Source organism: Balaenoptera borealis (genome assembly GCF_965194805.1).
Source record: "Balaenoptera borealis genome assembly, chromosome: 2".
NCBI classification, from domain to species: domain Eukaryota; kingdom Metazoa; phylum Chordata; class Mammalia; order Artiodactyla; family Balaenopteridae; genus Balaenoptera; species Balaenoptera borealis.
In genome coordinates, this window is record NC_138867.1 from 35,707,381 (window position 1) to 35,718,865 (window position 11,485).

Genomic DNA, 11,485 nt, shown 5'->3' on the forward strand with positions numbered 1-11,485 from the left:
AAAAAGCTTCTGACAAAATTCAACACCCATTTATGATAAAAACTCTGCAGAAAGTAGGCATAGAGGGAACCTACCTCAACATAATAAAGGTCATATATGATAAACCAACAACCAACATTGTTCTCAGTGGTGAAAAACTGAAACCATTTCCTCTAAGATCAGGAACAAGACAAGTTTGCCCACTCTCACCACTATTATTCTAGATAGTTTTGGACGTTTTAGCCACAGCAATCAGAGAAGAAAAAGAAATAAAAGGAATCCAAATCAGAAAAGAAGAAGTAAAACTGTCACTGTTTGCAGATGACATGATACTATACATAGAGAATCCTAAAGATGCTACCAGAAAACTACTAGAGCTAATCAATGAATTTGGTAAAGTACCAGGATACAAAATTAATGCACAGAAATCTCTCGCATTCCTATACACTAATGACGAAAAATCTGAAAGAGAAATTAAGGAAACACTCCCATTTACCACTGCAACAAAAAGAATAAAATACCTAGGAATAAACCTACCTAAGGAGACAAAAGACCTGTATGCAGAAAACTATAAGACACTGATGAAAACAATTAAAGATGATACAAACAGATGGAGAGATATACCATGTTCTTGGATTGGAAGAATCAACATTGTGAAAATGACTATACTACCCAAAGCAATCTACAGATTAAATGCAATCCTTATCAAACTACCAACAGCATTTTTCACAGATCTAGAACAAAAAATTTCACAATTTGTATGGAAGCACAAAAGACCCCGAATAGCCCAAGCAATCTTGAGAAAGAAAAACGGAGCTGGAGGAATCAGGCTCCTGGACTTCAGACTATACTACGAAGCTACAGTAATCAAGACAGTATGGTACTGGCACAAAAACAGAAATATAGATCAATGGAACAGGATAGAAAGCCCTGAGATAAACCCATGTACATATGGTCACCTTACCTTTGAGAAAGGAGGCAAGAATATACAATGGAGAGAAGACAGCCTCTTCAATAAGTGGTGCTGGGAAAACTGGACAGCTACATGTAAAAGAATGAAATTAGAACACTCCCTAGCACCATACACAAAAATAAACTCAAAATGGATTAAAGACATAAATGCAAGGCCAGACACTGTAAAACTCTTAGAGGAAAACAGGCAGAACACTCTATGACATAAATCACAGCAACATCCTATTTGACCCACCTCCTAGAGAAAGGGAAATACAAACAAATATAAACAAATGGGACCTAATGAAACTTAAAAGCTTTTGCACAGCAAAGGAAACCATAAACAAGACAAAAAGACAAGCCTCAGAATGGGAGAAAATATTTGCAAATGAAGCAACTGACAAAGGATTAATGTCCAAAATATATAAGCAGCTCATGCAGCTCAATATCAAAAAAACAAACAACCCATTCCAAAAATGGGCAGAAGACCTAAACAGACATTTCTCCAAAGAAGATATACAGATTGCCAACAAACACATGAAAGGATGCTCAACGTCACTAATCATTAGAGAAATGCAAATCAAAACTACAATGAGCTATCACCTAACACTGGTCAGAATGGCCATCATCAAAAAATCTACAAACTGTAAGTGCTGGAGAGGGTGTGGAGAAAAGGGAACCCTCTTGCACTGTTGGTGGGAATGTAAATTGATACAGCCACTATGGAGAACAGTATGGAGGTTCCTTAAAAAACTAAAAATAGAACTACCATATGACCCAGCAATCCTACTACTGGGCATATACCCTGAGAAAACCATAATTCAAAAAGAGACATGCAATGTTCATTGCAGCACTATTTACAATAGCCAGGACATGGAAGCAATCTAAGTGTCCACTGACAGATGAATGGATAAAGAAGATGTGGCACATATATACAAGGAATATTATTCAGCCATAAAAAGAAACGAATTTGAACTATTTGTAGGTGGGTGGACATAGAGTCTGTCATACAGAGTGAAGTAAGTCAGAAAGAGAAAAACAAATACCGTATGCTAACACATATTTATGGAATCTAAAAAAAAAAAAAAGGTTCTGATGAACCTAGGGACAGGACAGGAATAAAGACACAGACATAGAGAATGGACTTGCGGACACGGGAAAGGGGAAGGGTAAGCTGGGATGAAGTGAGAGAGTAGCATTGACATATATACACTACCAAATGTAAAACAGATAGCTAGTGGGAAGCAGCTGCATGGCACAGGGAGAGCAGCTCAGTGCTTTGTGACCACCTAGAGGGGTGGGATAGGGAGGGTGGGAGGGAGACGCAAGAGGGAGGGGATATGGGGATATATGTATACATATAGCTGATTCACTTTGTTATACAGCAGAAACTAACACAACGTTGTAAATCAATTATACTCCAATAAAGATGTTAAAAAAAAAAAAAAAAACTGCCAGGGAAAATCTTTAAAAAATAGAATGTACTGAATTTTTTTAAATGTGTTTTTTAATCTTTCTCAAGGGCAGTCCTTGGCAAGGGTTAAAAGATTTGATTTGGGGTTTAAAGCTGACTGGTATGTCATCTGGGCCAAAAAGAGAGACCTTTGTACTTTCTTTGACAATCAAGAACTTATGAACGCTTCATAAAATGGGCATTTCTAGCGCCACACCTTCAAGTCCAAGTGACTGTGCAATGTATAAGAACCTAAAGGAGTCTGTAAACAGGATCTCCAAAATTATGTGAGTCCAGGCAAAACCTCACCTAGAGGATGGCCTCTTCCTCAAGAGGAAGATATATTTTATTTCTATTCCTTTGTGGCATTTTTTTTTAATGTTCAATTTGGAAAACAAAATTTTAAATGAGATGCAAGCCAGGAAAAGGAAAACAAAACTAAATAATACTTTTTCTTCTTACAGTTTGTTTGGTTATAAAAAAAAGTTTAATCCATAGGTAGAACACTCAGTAAGAAGTGACTGCTATCAAAGCTTAAATTCAACATATATAGTTTAGAGTGCATTACACTTCAGACAATTTAGACTGTCAGCGGATCTTTTAAAATCCCTCAGCATTAGTGTAATAGGATCAGAGACGAAGACAAATCATTAACACAACAGGACAGTTTTGAGAAGTGTATGCTGTTCTTTCAGCTACTAAAATTTCACAAAATTTTTACTTCTTAGCAACTGACACTTTTACACTAATTCGCGATTGAGAGAAAAAGAATTCATATTCAATTCTCAGTCCCCACATTCAATATCTTCAAAATGTACTTGCTTTTTCAACTTAAGTGTCCATCGATAGATGAACAGATAAAAGATGTACGATATATATATATATGTATATATATACACACACACACACAAAATGGAATATTACTCAGCAATAACAAAAATGAAATATTGCCATTTGTGACAATAAAAATAGATCTAGAGGGTATTACGCTAAATGAAATAAATCATAAAGAAAGAAATAGAAAGACAAAGTATGATCTCGTTTATATGTGGAACCTAAAAAGCAAAACAAACAAACAAACAAAACAAACACAGACTCAGCGAGAGAGAACAAATGGATGGTTGCCAGAGGGGACGGGAATGGTGGGGAGAAATATGTGAAGAGGATTAAGAAATACAAACCTCCAGTTAGAAAATAAATAAGCCACAGGATGTAATATACAGCATAAGGAATATGGTCCATAATATTGTAATAACTCTGTATGGTGACAGATGGTTAATAGGTCTGTCATCATTTCATAATGTATGCAAACGTCAAATCACTGTTGTATACCTGAAACTAACATAAAATTGTATGTCAACTATACTTCAATTTTCAAAAATGTACTTGCTTTTCTTCTGTTACATTAAATGAATGAATCTTACTGCAGAAATGTCTTAGGCAAATTTTATAGCTCTTTTAATATATAATCTATTATTTCATAGGAAAATACACGAAACAACTTGACATCAGAAAGTCATATTAAAAAACTGCTGCTGGGCTTCCCTGGTGGCGCAGGGGTTAAGAATCTGCCTGCCAATGCAGAGGACACGGGTTCGAGCCCTGGTCCGGGAAGATCCCACATGCTGCGGAGCAACTAAGCCTGTGTGCCACAACTACTGAGCCTGTGCTCTAGAGCCCGCGAGCCACAACTACTGAGCCTGAGTGCCACAACTACTGAAGCCCGCGCACCTAGAGCCCGTGCTCCACAAGACAAGCCACCACAATGAGAAGCCCACGCACCACAACGAAGAGTAGCCCCTGCTCGCCGCAACTAGAGAAAGCCTGCGCACAGCAACGAAGACCCAACGCAGCCAAAAATAAGTAAATAAATAAATTTATTTTTAAAATTGCTGTTTATACAATCAAATCTCATTTCTTGTTCGATCAAGCACTGTAGCTTTTTGTTTTCCTATAAAACAAACAGCCTTATTCATTGACTTTGACTTTCATACTTTTAGGCCTTCTTAAACTACAGCAAAGTTTTAATTATACTTTTAGTCTCCTTTGTGACCGATACTTACTAACCTGAAATGCAAGGAGTAGGCCAGGCTTGAGACTAATTTTGGCTTGAATTTCAACAGACGGTGAAGTTGGTATTATCCTCAGAAAGCAATCCTGCTTCATTTCTCCTCCCACCTCGCCCTCCCCAGTTAAGAGCTTTGAACCTCTGTTTCAGGAGTTCACAGTCAAGTGGCAGATTCTCTCTGGTCATAGCTTCCTCTTTTCGAACTTTGATGATTTCCTTTACTTCAATGCACCTCACTCGGGTTATTCAGCTCCTAATTTCTTCAAGATCTGTTCTCTGAATTCTCAGAAACCTTCTCTGTTCTAGATATTGGCCTGTAGGATGTGCACCTGTCTTCTCTGAGGCATCAGAGTGGATGTGAAGCTCTGAGCCAGTATATGCTTAAAGCTTCCTGTACTTGGAATGGAAGATAACCTGTTGTTAACTAGAGAGCCAATTTGGAGGGAAACAAACAATACCCTGGTTAGAAAACACAACCTCTTCAGAATGGCCATTCCTGCTTTAAATCTAAATGAAGGCTGTCCTTTCTTTTCTTTCATAGCATTGATCACAAGTTGTAAATATCTAAGTGTGTGTGCTTATTTGAATGTGTTTTCCTTTCTGGACAGTAAGCTTTCCCCCATTACACAGTTAAGCTGCGTGAGGGCAGGAACTGTTTATTTTGTTCAGAGGATGCACTCAGAGGTTATCCCAGCCTTTTACACAAGTACCTGTTGAATGGATGAATGAATGGCAGATTGAAAGGAAGAAATGTCTGTGGCTGGTCCATTCAAGCACAATGAGTACACCAGGTAAAGTACCTTGCTCACAGAAGAATGAAAACATCATGTTTTTCCATGTTCTGGGTCAACTGGAGAGATCTGTGTCTGAGGATGCATGCAGGGATGTGTTCATTGGTGGGATGAGGGCAGCAACTTGTGTATATGTCTCTTTAGGTTGGATGCGTATCTATATGCATATAGGTATTGAAAGTGAAGAGACTGCTGTGAGACCAGATGCAAAGTGGAATGTGTATGGATGACAAAGGTCAAGAGGGTAAGTTCTGAACACTCACTCTACTCTGGATGTGCCACACATTGTGCTAGGGCACTAGTAGTTTTTGCAGGACAGGGTCCCAGTGGTACCCTGGATAAGCTGATGCCAGGTCAAGGGACCCCACAGCTATAGATAGTATCTGGTAGGACAAGCTGAATCCTTATGCCTGTCGAAGAACAGCTTCTTTCCTCAACACATCTTTCCTCACAAAGATGCTTGTTCTTTTTCTTTCCATTTTTGACTGGAAATGTTCCCCTCCTGGCCCTCCTCCCCTCTGCAAGGTCCCCACATTGGCTCCCTGCTTCCAGGCGGGTTTGCATTCATTTCTCCCAAATAAATGTGCTTCAATTCTTCTTATAAACATCTCAAAATTTAAAAATTGGAAACTTATTTTGGAAGAAGACCAGATGAATTCTGTGTCTGGGTAAAATTCACTAATATCACCTCAATAGCTAGACTGTGATTACAGTCAATATTAGGTATACCCTTGAGAAATTATCTAATAAAGTTAATCAATATAAGTAGGCAACAGAAATCATCTCTTTGAAAGTAATTCTTTCCTTTTCATCAAGGGAAGGGAAGGAGATTGCCTAAATTATCTGAATAAGTACCTTAATTCTCTTTTTGTGATTATATACACAACCAGTCTTTGGATATTTGGGGCTAGGCCCAGGCAAAAATAAGTTCTATCAAAGTAATATATACTCAACTTATTATTATGCCCTCTAAACATTTTATGCACAACAACTAATCATATAATCATTAGAAATAAACTTGGGAAACATAACTGTATGTAATAATAATAACTATTGTTCTTAATATGTGCCACATATTTTGTCTGTATGGATTACTATATTACTTAAACTGCAAAGGAACCAACTTAGTAAAAATTCCTTTTTGCTAAGGCTTAGGCAACTTAACTTACCTACTATGACCTTGAATCCAGATTTTCTTTATCCCAAGGCCAATGATATTGAGGGGGAAAAAAAGAAGACATAGAGTCATATGGCTGGAGTTCTAGTTTGGGCTAAGAAATATAGAGGTTAGGGATAGAGGTTTGGGGATCAGACAGACCTAGATTAAAATCTTTGCTCTGCCATTTATCAATACTGTGATCTGTAATTTACTCAACCTCTCTGTGCTATGTGGGGTTATTATTCGCAAGCAACAGAAACTGAGTATGGTCAATTTAAGCAGGAAAATAATTTATTGTAAAACAATCAATCACACAAGGAGTCAACAGGAAGGCTGGCAGCAGCAAACTCAGCCAAGGTCACACCTGACCAAGATGGTAAGGATGCCTCAACCAGCAGCCACTTACACTGTGGGATCCTTCACACCACCATCCCCAGATGCTGTGTAGTCTTTTAAGAAATGAGGGCTTCCCTGGTGGCGCAGTGGTTGAGAATCTGCCTGCCAATGCAGGGGACACGGGTTCGAGCCCTGGTCTGGGAAGATCCCACATGCCGCGGAGCAACTAGGCCCGTGAGCCACAACTACTGAGCCTGCACGTCTGGAGCCTGTGCTCTGCAACAAGAGAGACCGCGAAAGTGAGAGGCCCGCACACCGCAATGAAGAGTGGCCCCCTCTTGCCGCAACTAGAGAAAGCCCTCGCACAGTAACGAAGACCCAACGCAGCCAAAAATAAAAAATAAATCAATAAATCAATAAATTAAAAAAAAAACCACTTTAAAAAAGAAATGACTATGTCCTCTTCCACATTCCTTAACCAAATATCAGTTTGCTCATCTGTAAACTGGGCCTACTAAGTGTAGTACCCTCCTCATAGGTTTCTTGTGAGCATTATATGACATATGCATAAATCATTCAGCACAGTGCCTCACTGACTAAGCACTGGATGAATTTCAGCTGGCCTCACTAATTTTTGTGCCTTTGAGCAAGTCACATAGCTTTTCTGTGCCCACAAGCTCATTACTGAAGACAGATGATTCCAATTATACTGTATTAGTCAGTATAAGCTAACTGCCCAAACAATCAGCCCCTCAAATCTCAGTGGATTATTTCTCTTGCACTTCATTGTCCAGTGAAGGTCGCTGGGATTGGAATGAGGTCCCTACTCCATGCAGGCATTCAGGGACCCGGTCAACTTCTATCTTGTGGTTCTGCCATACACCAGGGCCTTGCATCTTGTTGGCAGAAAAGGGAAGACAGAGAGCACAGAGGATCAGGGTCTTTTAGGCACCAGGCTTGGAAGTGGCACATATCACATCCTCCCGTTTTCCACTGGCCAGAATACAGTCACACGGGCTTTACCTGACCACAAGAAGTCTGGGAAACACCATCCAGCTATGTGTTAAAGCAGAAATGGAAACAGCATTTGGTGAAACATGAGTCTCCATCACACCTACCTAACATCCTCAGGGGTTGCTAATAAGAACACACGCGAGTGCAATTGTGAAAGCTCTGTGGAAAGCAGCCAACAAGCTACAGATGATGCTGGTGTTGATGATTAAACCAGGGAGTCTCTGTGTTATTTTCTGAAGTGCTAAAAAATACAGCGATTCCGGGGGTGTGAGAAGAAACTAAAATATAATCAGAATGTCCATCTTCCTGTAGAAGAGACGCCTGGACTCGTAAGGCTTTATCTCTCCACCTGTATCTTCAAAAATGAGCAACACTAAGTAAGTAATCTCCTTTCTTTGTCCATTAGTCCAGTTCACAATGGGAGTGCAGTGGAAATATTTGTTTGGAGAAAAAAGAGGGGAAGAATACAAGGGTAGAAAGCCATGCCGTTGACGAGTGTAACTGTCGGAGAAGAAGGCAGCCTGAAACCGTCACTTGGTGGCCACCAGCCTCCACAGCAGTAATTTATCCCCACATGAAGACGCTGGGGAGTTAATCACAGTACTGACACGTGTAACAGCTCCAAGCACTAGACTCAGCACAAAATTTATGCTTACAAAATAAAAATAATTAGGTGCATATTTGAAATGCACCACTAAAAAGGGAGGGCAGTCCTTAGGACCACAACCACAACCGTGGACCTCTTTTCATGCCCAAGGTCAGGTTAACATCATGCTTCTAATTTACTGAACCAACTGGGTGAGGGTGTAGAAGGCAGAGGTATCCAAAGGCACTGTGTTATTTGTACCAGACAGATGCCTTTTTCACTGTTTTGAATATCCGTATGGCCTGTCCAGAATGACAGAGAGCAAACACAGTTTGCACAGGCTTTGCTACATGAATGTTAGCGCTTTAGGAACGCTCTAAGATGTGGCCAACTTCGGCTTAGTAGGGGGTCCAGGCTAGATCTGATTCATCCTGCTGCCTTCCCTCCAGGAATTAGCCCCTTTGTTACCCATTCCTTTGACCCAAGGAAGATTCAACCTAGTCAAAGGCAACGTGGTTGGTACCCTGCAAGCAGACTGTGGTTTTAAATGAGTTCCCCACTTATGGTATTTACTTAAAAGAGTAGTCCAGTAATTAGCTAGCAGAGAGCAATCAAACTGATCAGTCAGGCCATTCTTAGACTAGTGCAAACCTTCAGAGAGGATTTAATGACAGTTCTAAAGAACTGAACTAGGGGCTTCCAGTGCAGAGAAATAGGGACTGAGGCAGCAACTGCAAGGGAGGATAGCAAACAATGCATAGAAAAAAAATCTTTTCATTAAAATGTACAAACAACGACAAGAATTGTCCACATAATCATGGCGATTCTTCATTTCCTTGTGCAATGTAGATTCCTGGTAGAGTGTGAGGGAAACTGAACTACACTGTCTCAGCTTCTCAAGTTAAGAAAATAAAATAATTATTTGTTTCCCAAATCTTCAACTTCTACTTCTGAAGGCTAAACTTAAGTTTTAAGAATCATGCACCAAAAGAAGTTACAGGTAAACCTGCATTTTTTCAGTCTTGTATTCTGGATTCTTATTTTCATTTTCCTAAAGCTACTGTGGAAAGAAAATGTAAAGGACTAGTAAGAAAAACAGCTCTATTGATAACAAGCCCAGTTTATCAACGACACGCTAAAACCTGTAATATTAATTCTCTCAACAGTGTGCCTCAATTTTTATATTTAATATACTCTTCATCGTGAAAAGTTGACAAGTACTAATCCTAATTGTTCTCCATTTTAGGAACTTCAAGTGGAAAGAGAACTGGAAAAAAATTTTTATTAGCAGAAAGTGATTGATTATAAGTGGAACTTCCCACTTCGTCTTCATATTGTGACTGACAACCACGTGACAGGGTAATAGTGATACAATGTAGTCAGGGAAGACTGGGGGGTAGAAGGTGCAGTTTCCTTTTTCTAGTGTTGATTTGTTTTCAGTGCTGACACAATCCTAGAGCTTACTACTCATGGGAAGCACAGACAACAGGAGTGGTTAAAGTGATGATTAAGACTCCGAGAAACTGACAAATCGCCATCAATTATTTTATATTGGCTAACAAATGTGTGTTTTTCTTTCTGAATCCCTGATATTCATGAGGAAACAATACCAACAACAGAATGATGTTGTATCAATATATCCACATGGTGCCTTACGCAAAATGTGTAAATACAATTCTAATATGTCCTGTAATTAGTTGAAATCTGGAATGCCCTCTTTTGTTTCTCCTATTATTTGTTACTGTGTCATTTGAGAATAACTGGAGAACCAGATAAATTCTTAGGTTTGTTCATTCATGAAATAATATTTAAGGCATGAGTGCCTGCTTTATCATAAGAAGAATCAAGTTATTTACCTACCCTGTGAGGAGATGCAATATGTTAAAATGCACGTATACAATCCCTGGAAAGAGGTTTTCTTAGGAACCGAAATTGTGAAGGCTCACACAATCTCACTTCATGGTTAAAAAAAAAAAAAATGGTGAAGCAGTTATAATTATGCCATAAAGTTTTACAATCACTTTTTTTAGTTTTCAGTTCTTACTTCAGGAAGTAGAATAGAAAGAAGTGAATAACGAGTAGTCGAAAAAAACTGTTCCCATCACAGAAGAAATTATAGTGTAATTCAAAGTAAAAAGGTAGAGCAATTAGGCTTTTCCAAGAGTTGACCAGGGTTAGGGTTAATTCCTTTACTCGAAAGACTTTTAAATCCCAGTCTCACTCTGCAACAGCCTTTCCAAGGATTCGTGGTGAAGGTATCTAAACACGAACGTAACAGGGCCAAGACACGAAGCTCAGTCTAACCATTCTCACCAGGCGGAGAAGTTCCCCAGAGGAAGAGAAAGGCCTCCGCGGTTAGACAGGCAGCCCTCCCCCCTCACTACCCCTGCCCTGGTGGACCGCGCGCCACCTCTCCGCAGCCGCAGGGCCCTGCCACCTGCGCCGGGAGAGGTTGCTGTCCCGGCTCCTTTTTTCTGCCTGGGGCTGCCCTACCGAGCGCAGCCCACAGCCTGGGCGCTGCCAACTAACTCCTTTCGTGGTGAGAAGATGGATTCTTCGTTGTTTCCCCGCCCATGCCGGGTGCCCACCCGCCCATCCACCCACCACAACCGTCGCGCGCACCCTACTTCTGACCCGGGGCCACGCGCGCACACACCCTATTTCTCCTCCCCGGACCACGCGCGCGCGCGCACACACACACCTCGGCCGTTCCAAAGTTGAGTCATAAGCCGCTGACCTCCCTTCCCAGCACCCAGATGTCGCGACCCGCGTGAAGTAGGTGCGAGAAACAGCCCACTTGGAGCGGGAGGCAGTGAGGAAGAAGAGATGCCGGTTTCAGAGCTGGCCCCCCTGGATGCCGACTTCAGAGTACCTAAGAAGGTGCACAGAAGAGCACTGGGGCTTCCCCAGGGTTCCCGCGGACCACTGCTTCTCCGCCCCACCTGCCTGAGGCGAGGGGACCAAGTCTCCAACACTCCCCCCCCACCACCACCTCGTTGGAGGGCGGGAAAGCCGCAGGGAGCCGCCCCCCGAGGCGCGGTGGGATCCGCGCAGCCGGGAGCCCCTCCCTCCAGCCCGCGGAGCTTCCTCGCCGCGCAGAGGAGCGAGCACGCGCCCCGCCCCCTCCCGGTCTGGCCAATGGGCGCCC

At 41.3% G+C, this 11,485-nt stretch overlaps 1 long non-coding RNA gene across 1 annotated transcript in view; it reads right to left on the reverse strand.

Moving 5' to 3' along the window:
• LOC309624415 overlaps positions 1-11,350 on the reverse strand; it is a 52,455-nt gene extending 41,105 nt beyond the window's left edge. The window contains exons 1-2 of the long non-coding RNA XR_014241886.1: positions 11,039-11,350; positions 6,412-10,596 (exon numbers count right to left, since the gene is read on the reverse strand). This is a non-coding gene — a long non-coding RNA (uncharacterized lncRNA). The remainder of the gene's footprint in view (positions 1-6,411; positions 10,597-11,038) is intronic.
• Between the last annotated feature and the right edge of the window lie 135 nt (positions 11,351-11,485).